General features: G+C 51.1%; 1 long non-coding RNA gene across 1 annotated transcript in view; it reads right to left on the reverse strand.

Moving 5' to 3' along the window:
• LOC115833047 overlaps nt 1–25,859 on the reverse strand; it is a 45,815-nt gene that overhangs the window by 1,775 nt on the left and 18,181 nt on the right. Inside the window, exon 2 of the long non-coding RNA XR_004028484.1 lies at nt 10,926–11,070. This is a non-coding gene — a long non-coding RNA (uncharacterized LOC115833047). The remainder of the gene's footprint in view (nt 1–10,925; nt 11,071–25,859) is intronic.

The following is a 25,859-nucleotide window of genomic DNA, read 5'->3' on the forward strand; positions in this document are numbered from 1 at the left end:
CATCCTTCAAAGTTCAATGCAGAGCTCATCTCCTCCAGGAAGTCTTCCCTGACTGGCACCCCCAGGGCAGACTGGACCTCTCCAACCTCTGCTCCCACAACCCTTTGTGCATACTCTAGGTAATGCCTGCTAGGAGCACTTCTCAATGGCATTTCAGGGCTGTGTGGCCATGTGTCTCTCCCATCAAACTATGAGCAACTTGAGAGAAGAGACCTGGCCTCAGTCATCTCTAGGCCCTCTGCAAGGTATGGAACATCCTAGCTGCTCAGTAAATGTATGCTCAAGTGCAAGGTTAAAGTCTGACCCAATCATTCCATCTTTAGTGAAAATCATCAAAAGTTATAATTAGGGAGTCTTAAATGTCAGACAGGAGTCCGAGATCTTTCCATTGATTCATCTCATTTGCTCCTCACAACTCTACAGATTACCATGCTGGTGTTATGAATTAAGGACACTGAAGTTCAGATACATCAACTAATTTACCCAAGGTCACCCAGCTAGAAATCAGTGGGGCAGGATTCAAACCCAGGTCTGCCCCACTCTGGAGTCAAGTCTCTTAAAGGCATTCATGCGTTCATTCATTCATTCCACCTGTGAATTCACTCTGCAGCTACTGAGTGCCAGGTGCTACCAGGCTAGGCTAACACAGCCAAGTAAGGGGACGACGGGAGAATTTGTTACTGAGCTTTTCATTTTCTCCCAAGTTAATGGAAGAACTACTCTTCCCTGCTCAACTGCTGGGACTGCAAGTTCCCTCTCCTCCCTCTCCTCTCGCCACACCATCTCCAGAAGGCAAATGGATCCCAGCTCTTCCTGTCCCTCCCCAAGGAGGCAGCTGGGAACCAGGAGGCTCAAGACACAGAAGGAAAATCAATGACACATCTTCCTGCCTTTCCCCAGCTCATCACACACTGCTCATTGGGCCAGCAGGAAAAGCAGCAGACGGGCTCTGGCTTGGGGGACCCAGGTCCCAGTTGCTCCTACTGTGGGCAGTCCCAAGACGTCAGACCTGGAAGGGGTGCTTAGAAACCTCCAGACACTCACCCCCGCCCCCATTTTATGGATGGAGATACTGAGGCCCTGGGAGGGATAGGCCCTGGGCCAGAATCACTCAGGTCCCCAAACACCTGCCTTCACTGGGCCTGAAGCTCTCACATTAGAGCTACTCTAAGGTAATGCTATGGTTTGAATATCTGTCCACTTCGAAACACATGTTGAAATTTAATCCCCAATGTGGTAGTATTGAGGGGTAAGACCTTGAGGAGGTGATTGGATCATGAGCGCTCTGCCTTCATGAATGGATTAATCCATTAAGGGGTTATCATAGGAGGGGAACTAGTGACTTTATAAGAAGAGGAAGAGGGCCGGCTGCAGTGGCTCACGCCTGTAATCCCAACACTTTGGGAGGCCAAGGCAGGTGGATCACCTGAGGTCAGGAGTTTGTGACCAGCCTGGTCAACATGGTGAAATCCCATCTCTACTAAAAATACAAGAAATTAACCAGGCAGGCATGGTGACAGACGCCTGTAATCCCAGCTACTTGGGAGGCTGAGGCAGGAGAATCACTTAAACCCAGGAGGCAGAGGTTGCAGTGAGCCGAGATCATGCCACTACAGTCCAACCTGGGCAACAAGAGCAAAACTCCATCTAAAAAAAAAAAAAAGAAGGGACAAGACTTGAGCTAGCACATTTGCCATCTGCACACTCAGCCTCCTCACCATGTGATGCCCTGCACCACCTCAGGACACCAGAGTCCCCACCAGCAAGAAGGCTCTCCCCAGATATACCCCCTTGACCTTGGATTTCCCAGCCTCCATAACTGTAAAAAATAAATTCCTTTTCTTTATAAATTACCTAGCTGCAGTTATTCTGTTATAAGCAACAGAAAATGGACTAATACAGGTAATGTCTTCAAAAGAACCACTGTGAAAACGTATGTGTTACACTTAGAGGTGAGGGCTAGAGATAAGTGACGGCAGAGGGGCCATGCACACAAGCTAGATACTTAGGATGGTGGAGGTGGGGCCCTAGGGCAGCAGGGAACCCTAGATGGAAGGGTAGCAAGATCTGGAAACGGGCTGGAAGAACAGGTGGGGCCCACAGAAGACAAATCCTGCTGCCCTCCCCAGTTGGTAGTAAAACCCAGATCCCTGGATGCTGCAATAAGATGGGGTGAAGGGCTGTCCACAGCTCCCAGTAATCATTCAGCAAAGGCACAGCTCACTACAGGTGCACAGACTATGTGCCCCTAGGCAAGTGCCTTCACCTCTCTGGGCCTCAGTTTCCCTGTCTGTTAAAAGAGGGAGGTGAACTGGATAACTCCTAAGGTTCCCTCCAGCTCTGAGGCTGTACATTAAATACCTTGCTTCCAGACCTGAGAGCATTCAAGGATGACAGGGTGAAGGAGACTGCCTCCAACCCACCCTTGCTTGCTGTGAAGTTGTGTCTGCTTTCCTGGAGACGTGGACTCTTCCTCAGGCCAAAAAGCCCAGCTTTCAGGTGGCAGAGTCCAGCATGGGTGCACCTGGTCCAGGGATGGAGAAACGAGCTCCAGGAACCCAAACAGCCACCTTGAGCCTCCAATAACCACCAACGAGGCAGAACACCCGGATTCAGTGTCAGAAGGCCCCACAGCCACCAGGACAACATCCCTCCAGGCTTAGGGACAGGAAGAAATTACAAACACCATCAATCAGAGGTTTGGCCTCGGGTAGCGAAACATGCATGAGCTTCTGGGCTGACCTCCCTGGCCAGCCAGCATCTGCCTCTCACTAGCTGGGCAAGTGACTTTACCTCTCAGTGCCTTCGTTTGCCCATCCGGAAAATCCCCATTCCTACCTCACTTATGTTCACGCAAAGAAATGTGCTTGGCCCAGTGTGGCTCAGCAGAGGGTCCCAGGAGGTCCCTGCACAGCTGGCTTTGAATCCGCCTTTATTGAGTGGGATGGGAGGGGCAGGGCACAGTTCCCTGGATTTTATTAAGCTGTGACTCCCAGCCCAGAGAACTTTCAGGGTGACACCAGCAAGGCCTAGGAGTTAGCAGACAGTACCCACAGTACCAGTAATAAAATTAAATGAATCAGTGTTCTCAAGTTAGCCGCTCTCCGAATCACAACGGCTGCCTAGAGTGGGGCAGTGCTAATGCATGGGGCATGGGTGGTCCCGGCAACATGGGTGAGGGGTGAGGGCCTCCACCACGCAGGAGGCAGAAGCCAGCGTGGCAGGATCCTGCTCCCTTCTGGGTCTTTCCAGCCTCCAGCTGGCTTCTGGCTTTGCTGGGCTATATTTTATGTCCCTCTTCATCTGCTTCTCTGTCCCAATAGGTCGCCCACTCCTGGTTTGTCCCATCTCTCCACGCTCCTCCAGGGTCTCTCAGTCTGTTTTCCCCTTCCCCTCACCCCTCCTTCCTCCAACGAGCACCCTCCCCAACCCCTGCGCGCGCGCTCCTCCAAACCCCGCAAAGCCACAGCTGTCCTTAACCCACAGTCCTGCCAATTAAACCGCTCCCTCCGGCTCTGGCTGCGGCTGCTGACGTCGGAAGATCCAGGCGAGGCGAGGCCGCCGCCTACGCGGGTGGGGTTGGGAGAGGCGACGGCCCCCTCCCCGGGCCCCGCGGCCGTCGGTCAGTCAGCCGGCGGCAACACGAGCCTGCACTAGACCCAAGCGCCGCCCGTCGGTCCCCACTCCCGACGGCCTCGCATTCCTGGTCCCCCACCTTCGCCAAGACCCTGTCCACGCTTCCCGCACCAGCCTTAGGTCCCGAGGTCCCCAACTTTGGCGAAGATCCCGCCTGGGCTCCCCGCATCTTCCCTTGGTCCCAAGGTCCCCAACTTGACGCCAAGACCCCGCCTGGGCTCCCAGCACCGCCCCTCGCGCTCAGGGTCTCCAGCCCCACGCCAAGTCAGCAAATGCACCCCAGGCTCTGCCTCTCGCGCTGCAGCTCCGCGACCCCCACTCCGAGTTCCTTGCGTCCCAGCATCCCCAGTGCGCTCCCAGCACCCTCCGCGCCCCGACCGCGCACGCCCCGCCCTCCCGGCAGCCTCCGCGCTCTGGGTCCTCGGTTTCCCCGCTCCGAGCGTCGCTGGCTCTGCCTCCACGAAGGCGTCGCAGTGGGAACCGGGAGGGGGCACATTAAGAGCAATTAGCCTGCTCACACTTGGCAGCGATACCTTAATAAATAATAGTCTGAAAGTCATGTAAATACATATTAGAGCGCATTACGCGGGCAGGAGGCGCGGCACGGGGCCCGCGAGCTGGTGGCGAGACACCGCCGCCGCTGGGGATTGGCACGTGCAGGCGGGGGCCCGAGATCCCCGCGCCCCGGCGGCCTGCGACCCGTTGCCAGGGGCCCGGCAGGCAGGGGTGGAGGGAGAGGCCCGGGGAAGGAGCCCCAGGGAGACAGAGAAAGCCACAGAAAGAAATAGGGAGAGGGGAGAGGGGAGAGGGGAGAGGGGAGAGGGGAGGGGGGAAAGAGAGAAGGAGGGAGTTGGGGAAGAGAGACAGAGAGATGGAGGGTGTGAGGATGCAGCAGGGAAGTGGAAGAGGCAGAATTTGGTCCCCTAAGGCTCTGGGAGATTCCTTCCTGCTCCTGGCCAGGCTTCTTTTCCTTGGCCGGTCTCTCCTTCTCCTCTGCCTCTCTGACTGCCCCTTCCCAGTCTCCTTTGCTGGTCTCCCTACATCTCCCCAATCTCACCGCTGGAGGCGCAGGGCTCAGACCTTGAATCTCGTGGCTCCTAGCCTCATTCATTCACTCGATGAGCACAGCCCGCCTAGATGCTTCCCAGTCATCCGCCTGTCAGGGGCTCCCCACCTGCAGACCTCCGGCCAGATCCGTCTTCTCTGACTCACAGGCTGACAGCTCCCTTGGACGTTGGACCTCAACGGGCCAGACACTGAACGCCTGCCCTCCCCTCTAGAACCTGTTTCACCCATACTGTGCCCCAGTTCAGGAAACAGCTCTAGCTTTCCACTTGTGGAGGCCAAAAACCTTCATGCCATTCTTGACACCTCTCTCTGACACCTCATATGTAGCCCCTCCGAGAGTCCTGCCATGTCCACCTCGAACATGTTTCCAGATTCCTCCCACTGCCACCTGCTCTGCGCTGCCGCTTAGCCCAAGCCTCCACCCTCTCTCACTGGGACTGTGGCTACAGCTCCTCCTCCCTGGGCTCCTGCCCCCTTAACCCTCACCATCACTGTGGACAGAGTGGGGGCTATAAAAGTACAAGTCACCCGAGTGGCTGGGACTACGGGCACGTGCCACCACGCCTGGATAATTTTCTGTATTTTTAGTAGAGACAGGGTTTCACCATGTTAGCCAGGATGATCTCGAGCTCCTGACCTCGTGATCTGGCCGCCTCAGCCTCTCAAAGTCCTGGGATTACAGGAGTGAGCCACTGCGTCTGGCAGAGGCAGGAGAATCGCTTGAACCCGGGAGGCAGAGGTTGCAGTGAGCCGAGATCCCACCACTGCACTCCAGCCTGGGTGACAAAGCAAGACTCCGATTCAAAAAAAAAAGAAAAGAAAGAAAGAGAAAGAAAGAAAGAAGAAAGGAAGAAAGGAAGAGAGAAAGAAAGAAAGAGAAAGAGAGAAAGAAAGAAAGAGAAAGAAAGAAAGAGGAAGAAAGAGAAAGAAAGAGCTCACCTCTCTGCTCAAAACTTTGCTTCAGAGGAAAAGCCAAAGTTTTTTAACTGCCCCACCAGGCTCTACCATTTGCCCTCCACCCCTTCCTGGCAGGTCCGACCTCCTCACCCACCACTCTCCCCCTCACTTCTCTGATCCAGCCACCAGAGCACCCTCCCTGCTCCTCAAATGCGCCAGACCTGCTCCCAACTTTGGGTTTTGGCACCAGCTGGCCCCTCTTCCTGGAACATTCCCCAGATGTCATCCTAGTTTAGCCCATTTCCTTCCAAGTCTTTGTTCAAATGCCCCATTCTCCCTTTGGCCATCCTATTAAAACTGAATTTCTCCTCCAGCCCAAGAAAACCTCCTCCTTGACATTCCGCTTTCTATTCCTTCATAGAACTCAACCCTTTCTAATACCCTACATCACTTACTGATTTTGTTCATTCCCTCTCTCTCCCAAATAGACAGTAAGCTCCATGAAAGCACGGATTTTTGCCATTTTTTCCCTTCACTGTTGTATCCCCAGTACTAGAAATAGTGCCAGGAACATAAAAGAGATTCAGTAAATATTTGTAAGAAGAAAAGAGGGTGGATAGGAGGCTGGAGGGAAGGAAGGGGGAAAGGAGGACAGAAAGAGAGCCCGGAAGGAGGGAATGGTTTGGGCAAAGGCAGGGCAGCCTGGGCAAGCATCACCGGGAAGGGAGTACTTGGAAGGACCCTGCCAGCTTGGAGCTAGGGGTGGCCCCAGGGCTGGCATTTGTGAGCGACTCCTTCACCAGTTGGTGCCCAGGCTGAAGGGGCACCAGGTTGGGGATCTCAGATGTAGCAGCCCCACCCCAGCCGACACCCCCACCCCCAAACCCATGACAGGGAGCACCAGCTCCACCTCAGGCCCCAGCTGGGTGTTGGATACCAGTGCTGAGGGCGGCCCTGCATGGGTAGGCCCCTGGTAACAGCCACAGTAATTACTGGTTGTATGCGATTAGGGGATAATTATGCTTAATAAGTCCAAAAGTAATTACCACGCAGGCTGCTTGCTGCTTTGGAAAACAGGGGCCCCCAGTGAGCGGGAGCCAGATAATTGAGAAGGGGGAGAGTGGGCATTATGGGCATCGGGGTGCTGGGCCATTTCTCTGGCAGATGCCCAAATCCTCCCTGCCTCACCCCCACCAGGGGCTTGCTCACCTCCAGTGATGAGGAGCTCACTGTTGCGCAGGCAGCTCCTTGCATCATTGGAAGTCTGCGTATACAATTTTGCATACAATTTAGGCTATTGCTATTCCTGACAATAGTGTAACCTCTTCACTTTCTTACTAACATCTTAGCATGTGAATAAACACAGACCTAAAGTATTATTCATAAAAGAAGCAAAGTGTTTCCTCGTAGGTATCACCATGGATTGTCTTATTGACTCACCACAACACCAACGTAGTGTTTCTCATTACTGCCACTGCACAGTGAAGAAACTGAGGCTCTTGGGGCCCAAGCTCACAACAGTGGAGGATAGCGAGTCGAAACTCACATTGCAGTCTGCCTGATGCTGAAATCCATGTCCCTAACTCTTTAGCTATAGTTACTCCTTGGGGGCCCCACAGAACCAATCCGATCCACTTTTCCAGAAACGAATCCATGTCTCCTTGAATCTTTCTTTCTTTAGACAGAAGCCAGTGGCTGGACACATTGCAACCTGCCAAGGAGGCCTTGTGGTGCGATGAAAAGGGTGCCCTGGTCCTGCTGCCAACTAACCTTATGGCCTTGGGCAAAGTCGCTTGACCCCTTTGGGCCTCCATCTTCCTGTCTGTGCAAAGAGGGCAGGGGCACCCCAGCTTTGCTCCCTCAGGCCAACCCTAAGACCCAAGCAGCCCCAGGCCCATGCTGGCCAAGGGCCCCCATGCTAGACGCTGGGGGAAACTCAGGGACCTTTTCCACGCCTGGAATGGTTTCCTTTCTTTCTCACTGGGCTGCCCTTTGGAGTTACCTCGGGAAGAGGCCTGAGAAAGAGCAGCAATCAACACTCTGATCTGGACATATAACACTGCCCTTCCATGGCCTCAAACATCTGCCTTAAACTTCATTCTTAGAACTCAATTTCTACTCCACCATAGGAGTGGAAGTTTGAAGGACTCCAAGAATATCACAATAAAATGTAAATGCTTTTCTAAAGTTTGCCATCGTCACTTGGATAGAGATCCATTTGTATGATTGTAATAAGCTACGATGGTTTATACGATGACACTTTATATCAATTTTCTTACTTGATCTCTACCTCAACCCTGTTGAGGCAAGCGTAGTGCTGTCTGTGTTTTACACATTAGGCAACAGAGGCCCAGTAACTGGGAAAGAAAAAAAAAAAAACTTGTCCAAAGTCAGATGGCTAGCAAAAAGCAGAACCAGGATTTGAACCCAGGTCCAGTTCCAAATCCTGTGCTTGTAACCGTGACTCTATACTTCCTTCTGGCCTCAGAGCTACCTGCTCTAGCATCCGGGACACCAGATAAGAGGATGAGACAGGATGCAATGGTAGAATCCACCCTTCTCCCCAGTATTAGAGCCCAGGGGCCTCGTCACAGGCTAATGAAGCTCTCTGGCCCCATCTCGCTGGCATCTTTCTTGGCAGGATGCCCAATGCAACTGTTTCTCCACCAAGGAGGATTTTCCTGAGGATCCCAGGGGAAAAGAGAAGTGCTGAAAGAACAAATACCACAGCAGAAGCTTCTCATCTCTGCCTGGAGCAGTGCAACATGGAGACAGAGAACACGCGAACATAATTAAGACCATTCCAACTCCGTAAACCACAAGATCTGCAGGCCAAAAGAAGGAATGGAGAGGGAATAGCCTCACTTAGCTCCTGTGGACTCGAGAGGACCACAAATATGGATTCACAGGAATATGCATCCTAAAGCCCCCAGAGTAGAAAAAAATTGCTACTGCCATAAAAATAATAGAACTGTCAACAGGCCATAACATCTGCTCCATTAATAGGAAAAACATATCATGGAGTTTTCTTTCCTGCAAGAGTATCAAAATTACAATTTTTTTCAGAAAATCACAAAATAATATCACTGACAAACAATGATCCATGAGAGAGGTGGGCCAGGGTTGGGTTACATAAATGCTCCCCAAGGTAGTGGGGTCCCAAATCACCCCCTCCCCCGGAGATTTTCAAACATTGGAAGGCAGGTGCCCACCCCAGGGGATTCTGATCCAACAGGTAAGATGCAAGACCTTGAAATCACAGAATTAAGTGGAACCCTCCCCTCCACTCCCACAGGAGATTCTGCGGCAGCCCTTCCAGCCAGTGCCGGGGTTGGAGACCACTGCCCAGGTGCCCAGCCATGTTTCAGCACCAGGGACAGGGCACACAAGTCATCTCTCAAAAGGATTATACTTGGTCACTCTGCCTATGGGGGGAGCTTTTTTAAAAAAAAAATGCCTTAGCTCTTTTACTTTTTTGGGGGGGGTGAGTGGGAAACTGAGGACATCTCGCCTCCTCCCTCTCTCTGATTGGGAGAAAAGCATGTGCTCTGGGGTGAGCACTGCAGCCCAGGTCCTGAAAGGCATGAAGAGCCAACCAGGGAGGGAGCAGATGAGGAGGGACCGTCCCTCAGCAGCAACAACGCAAAGACCTCCTGCCTTTATTTAATAATGAGGAAGAGGAGGGAGATGGAAAGGTCTTGGCTTGGAAATCCTGTGTAATAATCTTGAGTCTCACCCTAACTTGCTGTGTGGCCTTGGGCAAGCCTTTTCTCCTCTTGGGGACTGCCCACACACTTCCTGGGCCCTGTGGCTGGGGAGGGTAAAGCTGGTATTTGACCCTAGGTCTTCCTGATGACTCAGATAATGCTTTCTCGCTCTGCCTCACTCAACATGGTCTCCAGACAGTGAGTAATCCCAAATCAGCAGTTCTCAAACTGTAATCCACTCAAAAAGTGAGAGTGTCCTCAGAGACAGGTGTTTTGTGCATAAAAGAAGAGATTGGGAGTACTATAGTAAAAATAAGTTTAAGGATTACTAAGGTAAACAGAGTCATACAGGTCTTTTGCTGTAGGACTTCTGGACCCTCTAATGTGCTATTGTGTTATTTTCAAGATGGCAGCCAAGAAGTATTCAGTGTTTTTCAAACTTCCTTTCATGCAATGCTTCTAGGAATCACTCACACTTACAGAGCACTTATTAAGAGCCAGGCACTGTCCTAAGATCTTTCCATTTTAAGGCAATTAATCTTCACAACAACTTATGAAGCAGGTATTATTATTATTACCATTTGCAGAGAGGGAAACTGTGGCACAGAAGGACTTAAGCCCTTGCTCAAGGTCACATAACTATCGTGCTGCAGAGCAAGGATTTAAACCCCGGCAGATGGGCTTGAGTCTGTGCTTTTAGCCGTATCACGGAACCACCTCTCCCAACTTGAAGGCTTGGAGTTTATTAAGTCACAGTTTGGGAAATGCTACTGTACATGCATGTCTACTTAGCTTTGGAAATTTTTAACAATAGATCTTAAAACTTTTTCTTTGATTTTGGCTGACATTTAGATACCCTGAGCAAATAGTGGCAGGCCCAGATGATGGCTGGGAGACCGGGGGGGGGGCCCAGTGTGGTTTGTTTTATTTATTTGTTTGTTTATTTATTTATACTTGAGGTTGGCTTTTCTGTACGTGAGGCAAAGGAGCTACATTTCTTTTTATTGATATGCAGTAATTTGCATATTTCTGGAGTACATGTGATATTTTGATGCATGCATACAATATGCAGTGATTAGATCAGTGTAACTGGGATGCATTTCTAATGCCCTGGTTGGGGACAGGAGAAAGGAGGGAAGAGGGCATAGCTATAGGAAGGAGGGAAGAAGAGAGGAGGTAAAAGAGAAGACAAGAGTGACAGAGAAGGAAGAATGAGGGCAAGAGAGGAAGAAGAAAAGGCCCAGAGGATGAAGAGAGGTGAGAGACTGGGCTAGGGAGAAGGAAAGTAGAGAAAGAGAAAAGACAAGAGAACAGGAAAAGGGCTGAGGAAAGAGGGAAGTGAAGACCGCCCCAGCCTCAGCTTCAGTACTCTGGGGACTTCTCTCCTGTACCCTGTTCTCTGCTCTCCCAGCCAAGAGCAGCTGCAAGGAGAGGAGGTGAGGTGTCCCCTGTCAGGGCAGTGGCTCTGCAGGCTCCTGGGGGGACAGGTTTGGGGGTTGGTCCTGCCTGTGAGCCCAGGACTGTGTCTTGAGAGTCCTTCCCATCGCCTGCATCCCATTCTGGCCCAGCCTCCTCTCCAGGCACTTTCTGTGCTGTTTCCCCAGAACAAATCAGCACCTGTCACCAGCCACCAGGAGCCTCCGCTCTCTTATTCTCCCCCTGTAACTTCAAAAAGGCTTGACACGGTTTCTCTGCAGCGGTTCCTCCCCTCTTAGGTGGCTCAGTCTGCTCTGGGACTCAGCTGTGCCTCTCATCTTCCAGTCTTAAAAAAAAAAAAAAAAAGTGAAACATGGATCCTGCTTCTCTTTGCACTGGGAACATCAGCACCAAATTGGAGCATTGTTGGTGACAGTCCATGCTCTGGGCCCAGCCCTGGGGCTTCCTTGAGGGCATCAGGGTGATGTCATCGCACTGGCATGAGCTCAGTGGACTCCAGCCCCATTCCAGTCAGCACCCCCATCCCAGCCTCAGAACCCTCATAGCCCAAGCCCTCACTCCCAGCACCTCTAGCAGGAAATTTGGAGCCAGTGTTGCCATGGCAACCATGATACCAGCAATTGTTCTTCATTATGCTTGGGGATAGAATTATATGACCTGGAATCAAAAAAAAATGCAAGGCATCTAACACAGTGGAGGGAGCCATGGAGCCAAGGAGCCTCCATCTGCTGTTAGCAAAGTTACTCTCAGGCAGATTAAACAAGTTCCCTGTCCGTACTGGGACTCAGTCACTGCACCTGTCAAATGGTACACCTGTGTGCATATGAGAAGGGCTGAATAAGATTATCCCCAAGCTCTCTGAATCCGCGAATGCCTCCAGGAACCCAGTAGCAAGGTGAATGTATGAAAGGCCCTTCAACACACACCCATAGTTCTTATTAGAGGGTAAAGAAACAGTCAGAAGGTCAAAAAGGTATCATCGAAAGTTCTGATGTCAGTCTAACTTAGGCCGGTTAGTCCAAAGGAAGGTAGCCTCCCTCAATGAGCTGATCTCTCTTAGAAAAAGAAGTACCCTTCTTGGGGGTGACTGCCAGGATTCCTTGGTCCTCTTCCAATCCATCCACTCCCCAAAGCAGCCCTGCCTTTGATCCAATCGTTTCCCTTCCAGAAATCTCCTGAATGCTCAGGCCTGAAACACAGAAAAAGCTTGAACACAAAGAAACACATAGCAGTCTTGTTTATAACAGTGAAACTTTGGAGTCCATCCAAATATTCAGGTATAGGAGAATGGCTAAGGAAATTAGGGCACGTATCCCCAACCAGAATACAATGACAGCCAGTAAAAATTATACTTGCCAAAAGTTGTATTCTCCTAGGACAGTGCTTCTGCTCTAATGTTAAGTAGGAATAACAAGAAGCCACATGGTGCCTGCTGTGGTTTTTTTTAAGGGCATAGGGGAAAAAATGCTGGGTTTGGGGTAAATTCTGTTTTCTTCTTTGAACTGTACTTCCCTACATTTCTACAGCTAGCATGTATTATTATATTCTAGAACAATTAGTAAGCCGTTTCTAAAGGGTAGGCCTTGACAGGAAGGCAACAGGGCTTAGCTGTTCTTGGTTCAGATCGGGACTCTGACATTCTACAGCCATGGGCTTGAGGATTTCTGACCTCTCCAAGCTGTGGTTTCCTCACATGGAGATGACAGTGACACCTATGCCAGAAGGCTGCTGTGAGGATGGAATAAAACAAGGTCCCTGGAGCCCGAGTACATGGTAGAGACCTGGCACATAGTAGGTGCACAGAAAAAGCGGCTATTAGCTGGGTTCTCAGTGGCTGTCTTCTCAGACTGCAGCTGGCTGGGCTCTGGCAGCCTTTCTGAATCTTGGCCTCTGCCTCCCAGCCTGCAGAGTGTTGACTCTCCCGTGCTCTCTCAGCCCTGTCTCTAGTCCCATCTGGAAAGCCTACCCGCTCCCCTACCAGCCCAAGCCCATCCCCAGATACCAGCCTTCCTGGATCGTGCTCAAGGAATTGCCCACCAGGTTGTTCCAGAATGCCAAGTGGAACTGGGGCTCCCCTAGGTCCGGCACAGGCTGAACCACCTCCCAGCCCCTTCCAGCATCCTTAGGGTCTGCCCCACCACATTCAAGCCAAGGGTTCTCTCATCCCAATTGCTCAAAAAGAAATTCTCTAGCTCCAGGGGCTGTGCCCTTTTCGAAGCCTGTGCTACATTTCCTGGACCCTCTGGGGAAGACACAGCTGTGACCTTAGGAGAGAGGCAGCCAGGGCTGAGTCAGCCTCTGCAGCGGAGCCTGTGGGACAGGAGCGTCTTTCGATGAATCAGCCCCACCATGCCTGGTGACAGACGTGCTTTACCTCTGATCATTCCACCATTTTGGCACCTAACAAGCAGGGAGAGGCGGAGCAGAGCAGGCAAGAGAACAATGAATATTTTGTGGGAGCCGGAGGCAACTGAGGACCTCTGTGGAGTGACAGGCAGACAGAAGCAGGCAGGACGGGGGGTAAGTAAGATTCATCGCTGGGACTTGAGACACCAGCGTGGTGGGAAGGACCCTAGGAGGACCCACTTCCTTCTCTGCCTTTTCTCTCTCATTTCTTTTCTTTTTCTCTTCTGTTTTCTCCCCCTCCCTTGCTTTCTTCTCTTTTTCCTTCATTTTGTTTTTTTTCCTTCCTCCATGCTTTCTTCTTTCCTTTCTCTAGTCATTAATTCATTTCTATCTTTGAGTGCTTTTTTCACCTATGTATTCAACTGATATTACTGCTGCTGAGTCCCGGGCTGCGGACATGGGACGAAAACGACACAACCCTGGTCCACACACACTGACCATTACAGACCTCACCACTCTAACAGTATGGAGGCTCAGCGAACCCAGAATAGACCAATGCTCTGAGGGTGTCTGGGAAGGCTTCCTGGAGGAGGTGCCTGCCATGTAGAAGGAAGAGACCTTGGCCCCACAGGCAAGGCAGGGTGAGCGTCCACGCAGAGAACAGTGTGTGCAAAGCATGGCAGAGGAACTGGGCAGGAGTGGCTAGAGGTGAAAGTGTGGCCAGATGGCAAGGGGCTGATATGGCGCTTGTTGACTTAACTCTGAACCAAGCACTTTGATAAGCATCTCCGTTTTACAGATAGGGAAACTGAGGCTTGGAGAGTAATGTGACTCGCCTAACATCACCCAGCCAGTAAGCTGCATAGCTGGGACTTGAATCCAGACCGAGATGGCTCTAATAGCCATGATCTTGCCCCTTGACCACGATAAAGCTCAGCTCAGGGGTTTGAAGAGGTGTAGAGCACTGCCGACAGGCCGGTGACCAGTGAAGCAGACTTTTGCAGTCTTCGGACACATGAGGCACTTCTCTGCTACCCACAGAGGCAAGGGGCACCTGTCCCGTGGGTAGGAGGCTAAGCAGCACGCTGTGCCACTGGGGAAATCTGTGGCTTGTGCTGGGCCTGTCTGGGAAATGAGCCTGAATGATTTGCAGGGCAGCACTCTCTCCTGAAATCCCTGTGTATTGTTCCGACTGGGCACCTCTAGGAGCCAGCTGCTGGAGGTGGTGTGTGAATCACACAGCAGCCACTTGCTCCCAGCCCTGCCCTGGGTCTCTCAGAATCACAGAGTTGCAGGCAGTGTGCCCCAGGAACGAGCCTAGAGGCATTACCACCACGGGCCTGAGGGTGGCAGTGCTGAGTGACTTCACCCTCATCTCTAAAGCACAAAGATTACCCCCAGCTCCTCGTGGCTGGCGTCTCCTCTTTGCTCCACAAAAGGTCGGGGCACCCTGGGGGAGAAGGTTTTGGAGGCAGAGCCTTGAGTCCAGGTCCCAGCTGTGTGACCTCACCTCTGGGAACCTCAGTTTCCTTGTGTGTAGGACCCTGACGATAACATCTCCCTCAATACCCAGTGAAAGCAAATATTTATGACACCTACTTGAAATAACACAAATTAAGCACCAACGTATCAAGTTGCACTTATTCATTTATTCAACAAGCAGGTATCAAGTATCTATATGTGCCAGGCACTCACATGGGGGTAGCAGTGGGACACCCCAGATACCGGAAGTAACAAGGTTCCCGATTTAATGGAGCACCCATGCCGGAAGGGGAATAGAGTGACAACATGGGGAATAAAATAGAGTGACAACAAAGAACAAAACTGGGTACTGTAAAGGCAAGTGACTGGGAAGCTACTTGAGGCAGGGTGATGATGGAGGGCTTCTCTGAAGAGGTGATGGCAAGCAGCCAGTCAGGAAAGACCACGGGAAGACATTCTGCAGAGGGAACAGCACGTACAAAGGCCCTGAGGCAGGAACAGGCTTGGCATACATCAGTCTGGTGAGGTTGAAAGATGGCAGGATGGTGTGGGGAGAGTGGCAGGGGCTGAGGTAGGAATGGTGAGTCCGGCCAGCTCAGGACGCATTCCCAGAAGGCCCAAGAAAGGAGTGTGATACATAGCAGGAGGTTAATGTTAGTAGCTGTGGGTATGATCTCCTGGTCCCATGCCCACATTTTCTAGCTAGGGAAACTGAGGCTGGCTCATCAGACTTATCTTTTTCCTACAGGTGGGCTCCTTTCTGGCCTGTGCAACTGCCAGTCCCTCTGCTAATGGCCGAGGTGCCGAGGGCCCTTGCACCGTCACAGCTCAGGTTTTCAGTTCTGAATGAGATAAGTGGCGCCCCAGCCTCCACTAGGCCTGGCATAGCCGCCTTTCCCAGCCACCTCCAGCCCTGCCAGTTTCACCTGCTTCAAAACTGTAAGATGGCTGGGTGTGGTGGCTCACACCTGTCACCTCAACACTTTAGGAGGCTGAGGCAGGAGGATCGCTTGAGGCCAGGAGTTTGAGACCAGCCTGGGCAACACAGCAGAAGCCTGTCTCTACAAAAAAATACAAAAATTAGCCAAGTGTAGTTGGTGCTCACCTGTAGTCTCAGCTACTTGGGAGGCTGAGGTGGGAGGATCACTTGAGCCTGGGTGTTCAAGGCTGCAATGAGCTATGTTGGCACCACCACACTCCAGCCTGGGCGACATATTGAGACTCCATCTTAAACAACAACAACAAACTATAAGATGATGGCTATCAGGGGAATGACCACCTCTCTCAACACCTGCACCACCTGTAAGCTGTGCTCATGTGTGACCCCTCAGGCCCTCTCCAAGAATAGCTGGGACAACTAGGCCCTTTCTGTCAAATGCCTACAATGCTGTTGCTCAGGGCTGTCCCCCCAGAACCACCACATCCCCACATTCAGCAGTCTCTCCTCTCTGTCTCTCGCTGTCTATTCTCACCCTCTTTCTCTCCTCATTCCTCATCTCCATTCTCAATCTCTCCTCCATCTCTTCTATTTTACCTTCTTCCCTTGTCTCCACCCTGCTCCTCTTCCCTGTCTCTTCTCTAGATTGACTAATTAGTTTGTTGGATGATTTCTCTCTCTCTCAGTTCCAACAGATTTCTAGAATGCCTAAAACTCAAGGTCAACTATTGTATTAGTCCGTTTTCATGCTGCAGATAAAGACAACCCAAGACTGGGTAATTTATAAAGAAAAAGAGGTTTAATGGACTCACAGTTCCACGTGGCTTGAGAGGCCTCACAATCACTGCAGAAGGCAAAAGGCACGTCTTACATGGTGGCAGGCAGGAGAGAAATGAGAGACAAGCAAAAGGGGCTTCCCCTTATAAGACCAGCGGACCTCTTGAGACTTATTCACTACCACGAGAATGGTATAGGGGAAACTGCCCCCATAATTCAATTATCTCCCACCAGGTCCCTCCCACAACATGTGAGAATTATGGGAGCTACAATTCAAGATGAGATTTAAGTGGGGACACAGCCATAGCGACCATATCAAGGATGATCCAGTCCAGGTTTTCGGGTGGCCAGGGTCAGCCCGGGAGCTGACGTCCACAACCCCAGAGGAGGAGAGGGCTGCCAGGAAACCAGCACTGGAAAGCCCACCAAGAGTGTTTCCACAGTGCTGTAGACAGACATTGAGATGGGCAGTGAGCTCAAGGTGTGTCCCCCAGCAAGTGTCTGCAGGGCAACACCCCACCCCCATGCTGCCCCCTTACAAGCAGAACCATCAGCTTCCAGGAGTGTCCAGGGGAAACCAGGCAAAGTCAGAATCATCTTGGGAGCTTACTGAAAATACAGATCCCTAGGCCCACCAAGATTTACTAAACTGCATTTTCCAGGGCTGGAGCCCCAGCAATTAGAATTTTAATAGACAGTGGGAACTGGGGAAGCCAAAGCTGGGTGAGGGCTGGAGAGAAGGGAGTTGGCTCCCTCCTTTGTCCTTCACCAGATCACTATTGGGCATCTCCTGTGTGCCAGGCAGTGTGCTCAGAGCTGGGTATACATGAATGAAGAAAAGAGGCACTGTGCTCACCCCTGTGGAGCTCACTCTGCTGGGATCCTGGCCGGAACCGTAACGTTCCCAGGCTCCATGTAATCCTGCTCTGTCCGTTTCCCCTCCCTGTCACCTTCCCTCTTTCCCCACCCCCCAGCCCCTTGGCCCCTAATGCCAGCTGCACCGGCCTCACCTGCTTACTTGAGTGTCCTGTGCCCTTCCTACTACCAGGCATTTTCCACACAGCTCTGTGCTTAAAACCCACCCCAACCCCACACCTGCCCCATCTTTACCTCGTTAAACTCACTCATCCACCAGAAGCATTAGGAGTGGAATGGAGAAAGGCTAGATTCTGAAGCCAGAGGGCCTGCGTTCAAACCCTCACCCCGCTAATTGTTAGCTGTATATTATTGAAAAATGTACTCAATCTTTCGGTGCCTCAGTTTCCCAATCTGTAAAATAACAAGAGTTCTTATCTCATAGGGGTAAGGATGAAATGAATAAATATGTACGAGTGACGTGCTGGGAACAGCACGTGGCCCTGCAGATAACAGAATATTGAAGAACTGATACAACACAGGTTACAGCCAGCTAACCAAGCTAACAACCAGTGCCGCAGCTGCAGCCCAGCCCACCCAGCACCATCAGTACTCCCTAAGTGTTATCATCGTGATGCCCAAAACCCACTGGCCAGTCCCTGTTCCACATTCTCTCAGCAGCCTTTGCTTCTTTGGGGGTAGAGCTTAAAACTGTGTGTAATTGTTTCCATTCATGTAACTACTAGAGTCACATCTGTCTTCCCTTCTTCCCCATAAGGGCAGAAACCACATCTACTCTGTCCTCACCACTGCCACCCCCCTTCCCAGCACAATGCCTGACACTTCGTGGGAGGCCAAAAACTATTTGTTGAAAGAGCAAATAAACGAAGGAATCAAGTGTAACCCTCTTAGAGCCAGGCCATTTCGCCTCCTCCTTGAAGTCAACCTCAGCATGAGTCACATTCACAGAAACATTGGTCTCATACCCAGAGATCATCAAAAGACCAGCTGAAGGCTTTTCTGCAGCCCTTGAGAGAATGCCAAAAGGTGGGGTTGCATTCATCGCTCAGGAAACATCTCAAAATCCTTCCACTCTCGCTCTTGCCTGCTCCAGCCTCTCGGGAAAAGGGCCAGTCTGCTACTCCAAGAGAACACGCAGACTGAAGTGCTGTCCACGCGGTGTTCAGATGGGGCTCTGGAGGCCATGCCATGTGATCCCTCAGTGAGGAAGATTCCCTGGCCAGCCATGGGGAATATGAACTCCCGAAGATGAACAAGAGCTCTCAGCCCCCTCCCCCAGGCCCACCCAGCTGTCCTGAGGTCCCCTTGGAAGAGACCAAAAGAGGAGAAGCAACAGGGGGCCAGAGACCCCCAGGCCCCCTACCACCATATACCACATAAAACAGCTGATGAGGAAAGAGGGTCCCAATACAGGCACTTCCCCTTTCATTCCAAACAGCCCTCACAGAATGACTGCACTGCCAGGGAACTGAAAAAGAAGAGTTTGCTCTCTCCCTTCAATAAGTTTCTTCCCTTCTCTGAGCCTCAGTTTTCTCCATCTGTAAAAGGGCTGCTAAACTTCCTTCCAGCTGGAAACCAAGATAGCGGTCTCGGCAAACCTGGCACAGCAAGAAAAATTGGCCTAGGGCGTAGGCAGGAGGAGTTAGAGAGACAGCCAAGTCTTCCTTTGAGCCAGTCAGAAAGACAAGAAGGCTTTTTTTTTTTTTGAGACGGAGTCTTGCTCTGTTGCCCAGGCTGGAGTGAGGTGGCGCGATCTCGGCTCACTGCAACCTCCGCCTCCTGGGTTCAAGTGATTCTCCTGCCTCAGCCTCCTGAGTAGCTGGGATTACAGGTGTGCACCACCACACCTGGCTAATTTTTGTATTTTTAGTAGAGACGGGGTTTCACTATGTTGGCCAGGCTGGTCTCGAACTCCTGACCTCTGGTGATCCACCCGCCTCGGCCTCCCAAATTGCTGGGATTACAGGCGTGAGCCACCAGGCCTGGCCAAGAAGGCTCTTACATGAACAAAAAGCTTAGAACAGATTTTATCAAAATGTTCATATTATAGGAATGCTTCTGGGTCTAGGTCTTAACCAGAAATGATCTTCCCTCCTGTGGCCCTCAGGGTATACCTTATCGCTCAAAGACACACCTGTAGGCTGTGTTGTATTAATTATATGTCTGGTCTCCTTGAGAAAGCTGTAAAGATCCCTGTAGTCAGGAAATACACTCATTTTTGTGTCCCTGGTAATGGGAGGTACGTATCCTATGTGCTAATGAACACTCATTAAATGTCTGCTGAGTTAAAAAAAAAAACAAAAAAACAAAACACCATTTGCTGACTCTATGATATTGAGCAAGTTTCTTAACCTCTCTGAGCTTCAGTTTTCTCAAGTGTAAAACAAGAATTTAAAATGTACCTGCCTCTAAGGTCATTTGGAGGATTAATAAAGTCACACACATAAGGGGCTTAGTTCTACATCTATCATAGATAAAGCTCTCAATAAATATTAGTAATTAATAGTATTAATTGTGATAGTAATGAATGTGGTGATGGTGAAAATGATGGTTATGATGATGCGGCAATGTTGATAATGGGGGTAATGATGGTGGCTGTGCAGATGGCACTGGCAATCATGGCAGCGAAGTGGGTAGTAATGGTGGTGATGATGGTGGTGATAGTGGTGATGGTGGTGGTGATGGTGGTGGTGGGGGGTAGTAATGGTGGTAAAGATTGTGATGATGGTGGTAATGGTAGTGGTGATGTTGGTGATGGTGGTGGTCATGGTGGTCATGGTGGGGGTAGTGATGGTGGTAATAATTGTGACGGTGGTTGTGGAGACGATGGTGGTGATGGTGGTGGTAGTGGTGGTGGTGGTGGTGGACGTAGTGATGGTAATGGTGGTAATGATTGTGGTGATGGTGATTGTAGAGATGATGGTGGTGATGGTGGTGGAGGTAGTGATGGTGGTAATGATTGTGGTGATGGTAGTGATGGTGGTGTTGATGTTGGTGATGGTGGTGGTGATGGTGGTAGTGGTAGGGGTGGTGATGGTGGTGATGGTGGTGGTGATGTTGATGATGGTGGTGGTGATGGTGGTGGTGGTAGGGGTGGTGATGGTGGTAATGATTGTAGTGATGGTGATGATGGTGGTGGTGATGATGGTGGTGGTGATGGTGGTGGTGGTGATGGTGGTGGTGGTGGAGGTAGCGATGATGGTAATGATTGTGGTGATGGTGGTGATGGTAGTGGTGATGTTGGTGATGGTGGTCATGGTAGGGGTAGTGATGGTGGTAATGATTGTGGTGATGGTGGTTGTGGAGATGATGGTGGTGATGGTGGTGGTAGTGGTGGTGGTGGAGGTAGTGATGGTGGTAATGATTGTGGTGATGGTGGTGATGGTGGTGGTGGTGATGTTGATGATGGTGGTGGTGATGGTGGTGGTGGTGGTGGTGGTGGAGGTAGTGATGATGGTAATGATTGTGGTGATGGTGGTGATGGTAGTGGTGATGTTGGTGATGGTGGTCGTGGTAGGGGTAGTGATGGTGGTAATGATTGTGGTGATGGTGGTGATGGTGGTGGTAGTGGTGATGGTGGAGGTAGTGATGGTGGTAATGATTGTGGTGATGGTGGTGACGGTGGTGGTTACAGTCATGATGGTAGTGATGGTGGTGATGATAGTTGTAGCGGTGCTGGTGGCTATGGCCATGTGATGGTGGTAATGTGGGTAATGGTGTCAGTGATGAAGACAATGATGTGATGATGATAGCCTTGACTAGGTCAGCTCAGATTAACCTAGAATCAGGTCCCACACTGGCTCCTTGGTTCCAGCCAATAGTTGGCCACGCAGGCACTTGGAACCCTGACAAGGCCTTCTGGCCTCAGTACTGCTGTTGAGGCAGAAGCAGAAAGCAGACACCTACACTCAGTAAGAGGCTGGGATGTTTCATATGGCATGTTCTGCCAACAAAAGGTGAATGTAATAATTTTGAAAGGAATATTTGTGCACTTGAGCTGAGGAACAGCCATTTAATACGGTGCTCGGCAGGGGAGGAGAGGCACGTGGGCAATAATAAATATGTATCCATTACACCCAGGAGGGCGGCGGATGATTATGTAGATCAGAGGCTGGATGCTGTTTGTTTGGGAAGGGATTGCCTGCAGAAATAAACCACCAACCTTTATTGGGAACCTACTGTGTGCAGGTCTGCTTCTGTGAAGGGCACGGCTGAGCATGAAACCCAGTTGTAACCTCTGAAAAGCTAAACGCAGGGAAGGGAAGACAAAATATATAGAATAAAAACTCTGGCACCTGTCCATTCATTCAATAAATGCACACTAGATACCTAGTCTGTATCAGCCCTGTGGTAGGCACTGGAAATACTGAAATAAAAGAAAGGCTCCATCCTCAAAGAGCTCCTTGCCTGGAGGGGAAGACAAATGAGTAAATAAATATGCACCTAACAGTGGGCTGCATGCCACCTGGGTCCATCCAGGGCTCACAGTCTGCCAGGCATCGTCTCACTCATCTCATTACGTTAGTCTCACCATGAGCCTGTAAAGTTGGTGCCATTACGATCCCCACTTTACAGGGCAGCAAACTGAGACCCAGAGAGATTAAGTAATTTGCTGCAGCTCACTGAGCTCCTAAGTGGAAGAGTCAGGATTTGAACCGGGCCTTGGGAGACTCTTAGGCACCCTGCTGGTCCATGAGAGGGAGGGCTCAACTCTGCCCAGAGAATCAGGGGAGGGTTCACAGAGGAGACCCCTGAGCTGGTCACAAAGGACAAGAAGGGATGTGCGGGAAGCTGGGATGTGGAGGGTGGGCAAGGCTTGGGCAGAACAAGACTTTCTAAGAGGGGCAGCAGCAGAAGCAATGGTGTAGAGGTAAGAAAGCCTTTGGCACTCCCACGGGACAGTGAGAAGACCAAAGTGGCTGCAGCTGAAAGGTGAAAGAGGAGTTGAAGCTGCTAAATTAGGAGTGGGAGCCAGGTGCGGACAACTGGACTGAGAACGCTCAGCTCTGAGCTCCCGCTAGACGGGCAGTGCATAAACCAAGTAGACTCTCTGCCCTCCAGTTCCCTGGCCCTGAAGAAAGCCAAATCCTTCCTGGGCCCCAGATTAGAACTCCACTTTCAGATAGGACTGGTGTGGTGAAAAGAACATGAGCTTTAGACATAGGCAGGCCTGGGTTAAAATTCCACCCCCGACCCATACTACCTGTGCAATTGGGACAACGTATCTAACCTCTCTGAGCCTCAGTGTTCTCATCTGTAAAACGGGCTCAATAATACATACCTTACTTTTGTGAGAATTAAACAGTGTAATGCTAGTAAAAGAGAAAAGGCTTGCCTAAGGTCTGGCATCCAGTAGATGTTCACTAAAAATAGGTCCCTTTTTCCTTTCTCCTGCCTTCCCTTCTGGTTTTCCCGGTTCCTATACAGCATGCAAATCATAGTGCACATTACTCCTGGAACAAGCCTGAGAATCCTTTGTGGGTGCTGTCTTGGAATTCAGAAAATACAATTCCCATATAGGGAGGATGCAAGTTTAATACACATAGTAAAGGAAGGTGCTCTTTGCATTCCCCAATGTTCTGCTTACTCTTAGATTAGAAATAAGTCTAAAACACTAATCTATAGACAGATGAGGCTGGGTGCTTCTGTAAGGTGCAGGATGCAGGGAGCCCCCCTTCCTGTGGCTGGGGGACTGGGGGTGGAAGGACACAGCACCCCTATCTGCCTCTTCCCTTCTACCCAACTACCACTAGGATGCTTGAATGGAAATGCAAATTTAACCATATTCAATTCCTTTCTTCACCCCCAAACCTGGGTTCTCCCAGCCCCACGTTCACCACTTCAGTCAATGGCTCATCTTCCCGTCCAGAAGTCTAGAGGTCATTGTCAACACCTCCTCACACCCCTGTCCTCCATCTCCCATTAAATCTTGCTTATGTTACTGCCTGATGATCTCAGGTCACTTTCATGACCCTAACTCAAGCCCTTGCCTTGTGTCACCTGGACAACCCCCACAGCCTCCCGATTGGTGTTCTCATTTCTGCTCCACCCCTTCTCCACACGCTGTTAATGTCACTTCCTCGCCTTGTGGTTCCCACTGCTCTCAGAATAAAGGCACCACTGTCTTAAAGACAACCTTCCGTAACGGGCCTGAAAAGTCCTGAGGAATCGGCCCCACCTTCCTGCATATTCTCACGTCACATCCCTCTCCAATTAGTCACACTGCCTTCCTCTCCCTCTGCACACTCATCCTGCTCCTTCCCACCCCGGGGCCTTTGCACATGCTGTTCCTTCTAAGTGGAAAGCTCTTCTTGGCCCTATTTGTCTATATAACATCTCAGTGGAAGGATGCTGTCTCTAGGAAGTCATCCATGACCTTCCAGACCAATTCTGAGCTTCCATGTAGCACCACATATGTCTCTGTGTGGCACTTATCAAGACTGTAATTGTACATTGATTGGTGTGGTCATTTGATTAAAGCCAGTCTCCCTGAAACCCCCAGAGGGCAGGGAACATGGCTAGTTTTGCTCCTTCTAGAACCAAGGGCCTGGTACATTGTAAGCACACAATGAATAGAATCAGATGAATGAATAAAGGAGGGAAGGAATGAATGAAGTGATGTTTCTGTACCCTCCTCCCCCAGTCTTCAGTCAAACCTAGACTCATACAAAGGCAGGCGGAGACACTAAAAGTGACCTTTCCATGTCACACAGCAAGTATAATTGAACTAGACCCAGAGCAATCCAGGCTTCCTTACTGGAATGGCGTTCCCAGACCTGCTGACTTGGGGTCTAAGTTCCACTGTGGGGAGGGGTGCAGGAAGGAGTGAGTTGGAGGAGCATCAAGGGCCAAAGGAGGGAAGAGTTTTATAGCTCCTGGTCTCTGTGCACCTGGGCTCTAATCCAGGCTGCAAAGCACCCTGGCGAGAAAAATGTGTTTTCTGCATGTTATGCTGGGCCCCGCTGACACCATATGCAAATGTATGCAAATTATGTGCAAACACAGTCTCTGGTTTAGATGAGAAAAACCAAAAGCCTGGTACCAGGGGAGCCATCTAAGACTAGACCAAGCTGGCAGGCTCTTCTGGCCCCACAAAGCTCTGATGCAGCCCTGCTGGCTACACAACTAAAACAGGGTGCAGGTGTAAGCAGTGGAAACAACTCCCCCAGAGAATCCCCCACCTTCTGCCCTCCAGAAACACAGATCATTAACCCCAGGAGACTTGGCTGCTGTGAACTTCGGGCTATTTTTCCTGAAGTGGGGTTACTCCCCAGGCCATCCTCAGCACAGCTGTAAAAGAGTCTGCTCTGGGGGCCACTCTGCAGCCCCCACAGAAATGTCTCCATCAGTAGTGACTTCCCATGGCCTCACTCTCTGGTCTGTGTCTGAATCGCCTGGGATGCACACTCAAAAACAGATTCCGTGGTCACTTCAGAGGTGGAACTTGCAGGTCCAGGAAAGCCTTCCCCTTCTTGGCTGACGAACTCCTATTCCTCCCACTGGGAGATGCAGATCTAAATGCCCTGTGAAGCGCATCCTCAGGCCCCCTCACTCTCTCCAAGTAGCATGGGCCTCCTGCCTTCCTTGGGGATCCCACAGCTCTGGATACCCCCAGTCAGAACACTGGGCCTACTGGGGGCAGGAGTTCGTGTAAGGGTTTGTCTCTCCCACTGCACTGGAAAGGCTCGGAGCTACATGACCAATAGGAAGGGTTTGGTGAGTGAATGAATGAATCAGCAAACCAATGAATGAATGTAAGTGAAAGGGAAGCAAGGAGAGAATGCATGTAGCATCAATGATCTCTTCAGGAAAATTCCAGAGGGTCTGAGAGTGCCAATGAGGCACCAGACAGCATAGGCTGGGCAGATCTGGCCTCCTGCTCCCAGGTGCCTCGAGGGCCAGCCCTGCCTTGGCTGACATCTTCCCTGGCTCCTGTTCCCCCTACCCCCCACCTCCCAGCATCAGCCTAATCGGCTGTCAGCACCGAAAAGAGCTGTTCCTTGAAACCTCACAGCCCGTGATTAGATCTATGGCAGCTTCCTAAGCCGCTCAGTGGTTCCCATGGCAACCCGGCTGGTACCAGACTGGCAGCAGGCCACCTGGAGGAGATGGGAGGGAAGGAGGGGCAGACAGGTGTGGGGTGGCTGCCCGAGGCAGGGCTAGAGGGAAAGGAGGAAGGGAGAGGCAGAGAGGATAGAGAAACTCAGAGAACCCTGGAGAGAGAACAGGAGTTACAGGGACAACTGATGTGAATGGGGGGCTGCAGGGGCTAGGAGAGATGGAGAGAGGTCAGATGGAGGAGGCTCAAGGAGGCTGGGAGCTTGGGAGACGGAGAGAAGGTGGGAACTTGAAATGGGGCAATATGAGGATGATGGGAGTGGAGGGAGGGATCTAGAGAGCCATGGGAAACTGGGCAAGAGGTAGGGCAGACCAAGACCAAGGGGGATGAGGGCAGAAGGCAGAGAGGGCCTGCTCTGGCTGCGACTGAAGCAGGAAGCCAGAGGCCTGCAAGTTGGGGAAACTAAGGCAGAAAATGGCCTCTGACCCTGCCCCACATGACACACAAATCAGGAAAGGAGGCGGACAGAATCACTGCCCACAAAGCCTCCAACCTCAGCCCATCTCCAGGCTTGGTGCCTTGGCATCACCATGATAGAGCCTGGCAGAGGACTGTCTTTTTTGACACTCTAAAGGCC

The sequence above is a fragment of the Nomascus leucogenys genome, chromosome 24 (assembly GCF_006542625.1).
Source record: "Nomascus leucogenys isolate Asia chromosome 24, Asia_NLE_v1, whole genome shotgun sequence".
NCBI classification, from domain to species: domain Eukaryota; kingdom Metazoa; phylum Chordata; class Mammalia; order Primates; family Hylobatidae; genus Nomascus; species Nomascus leucogenys.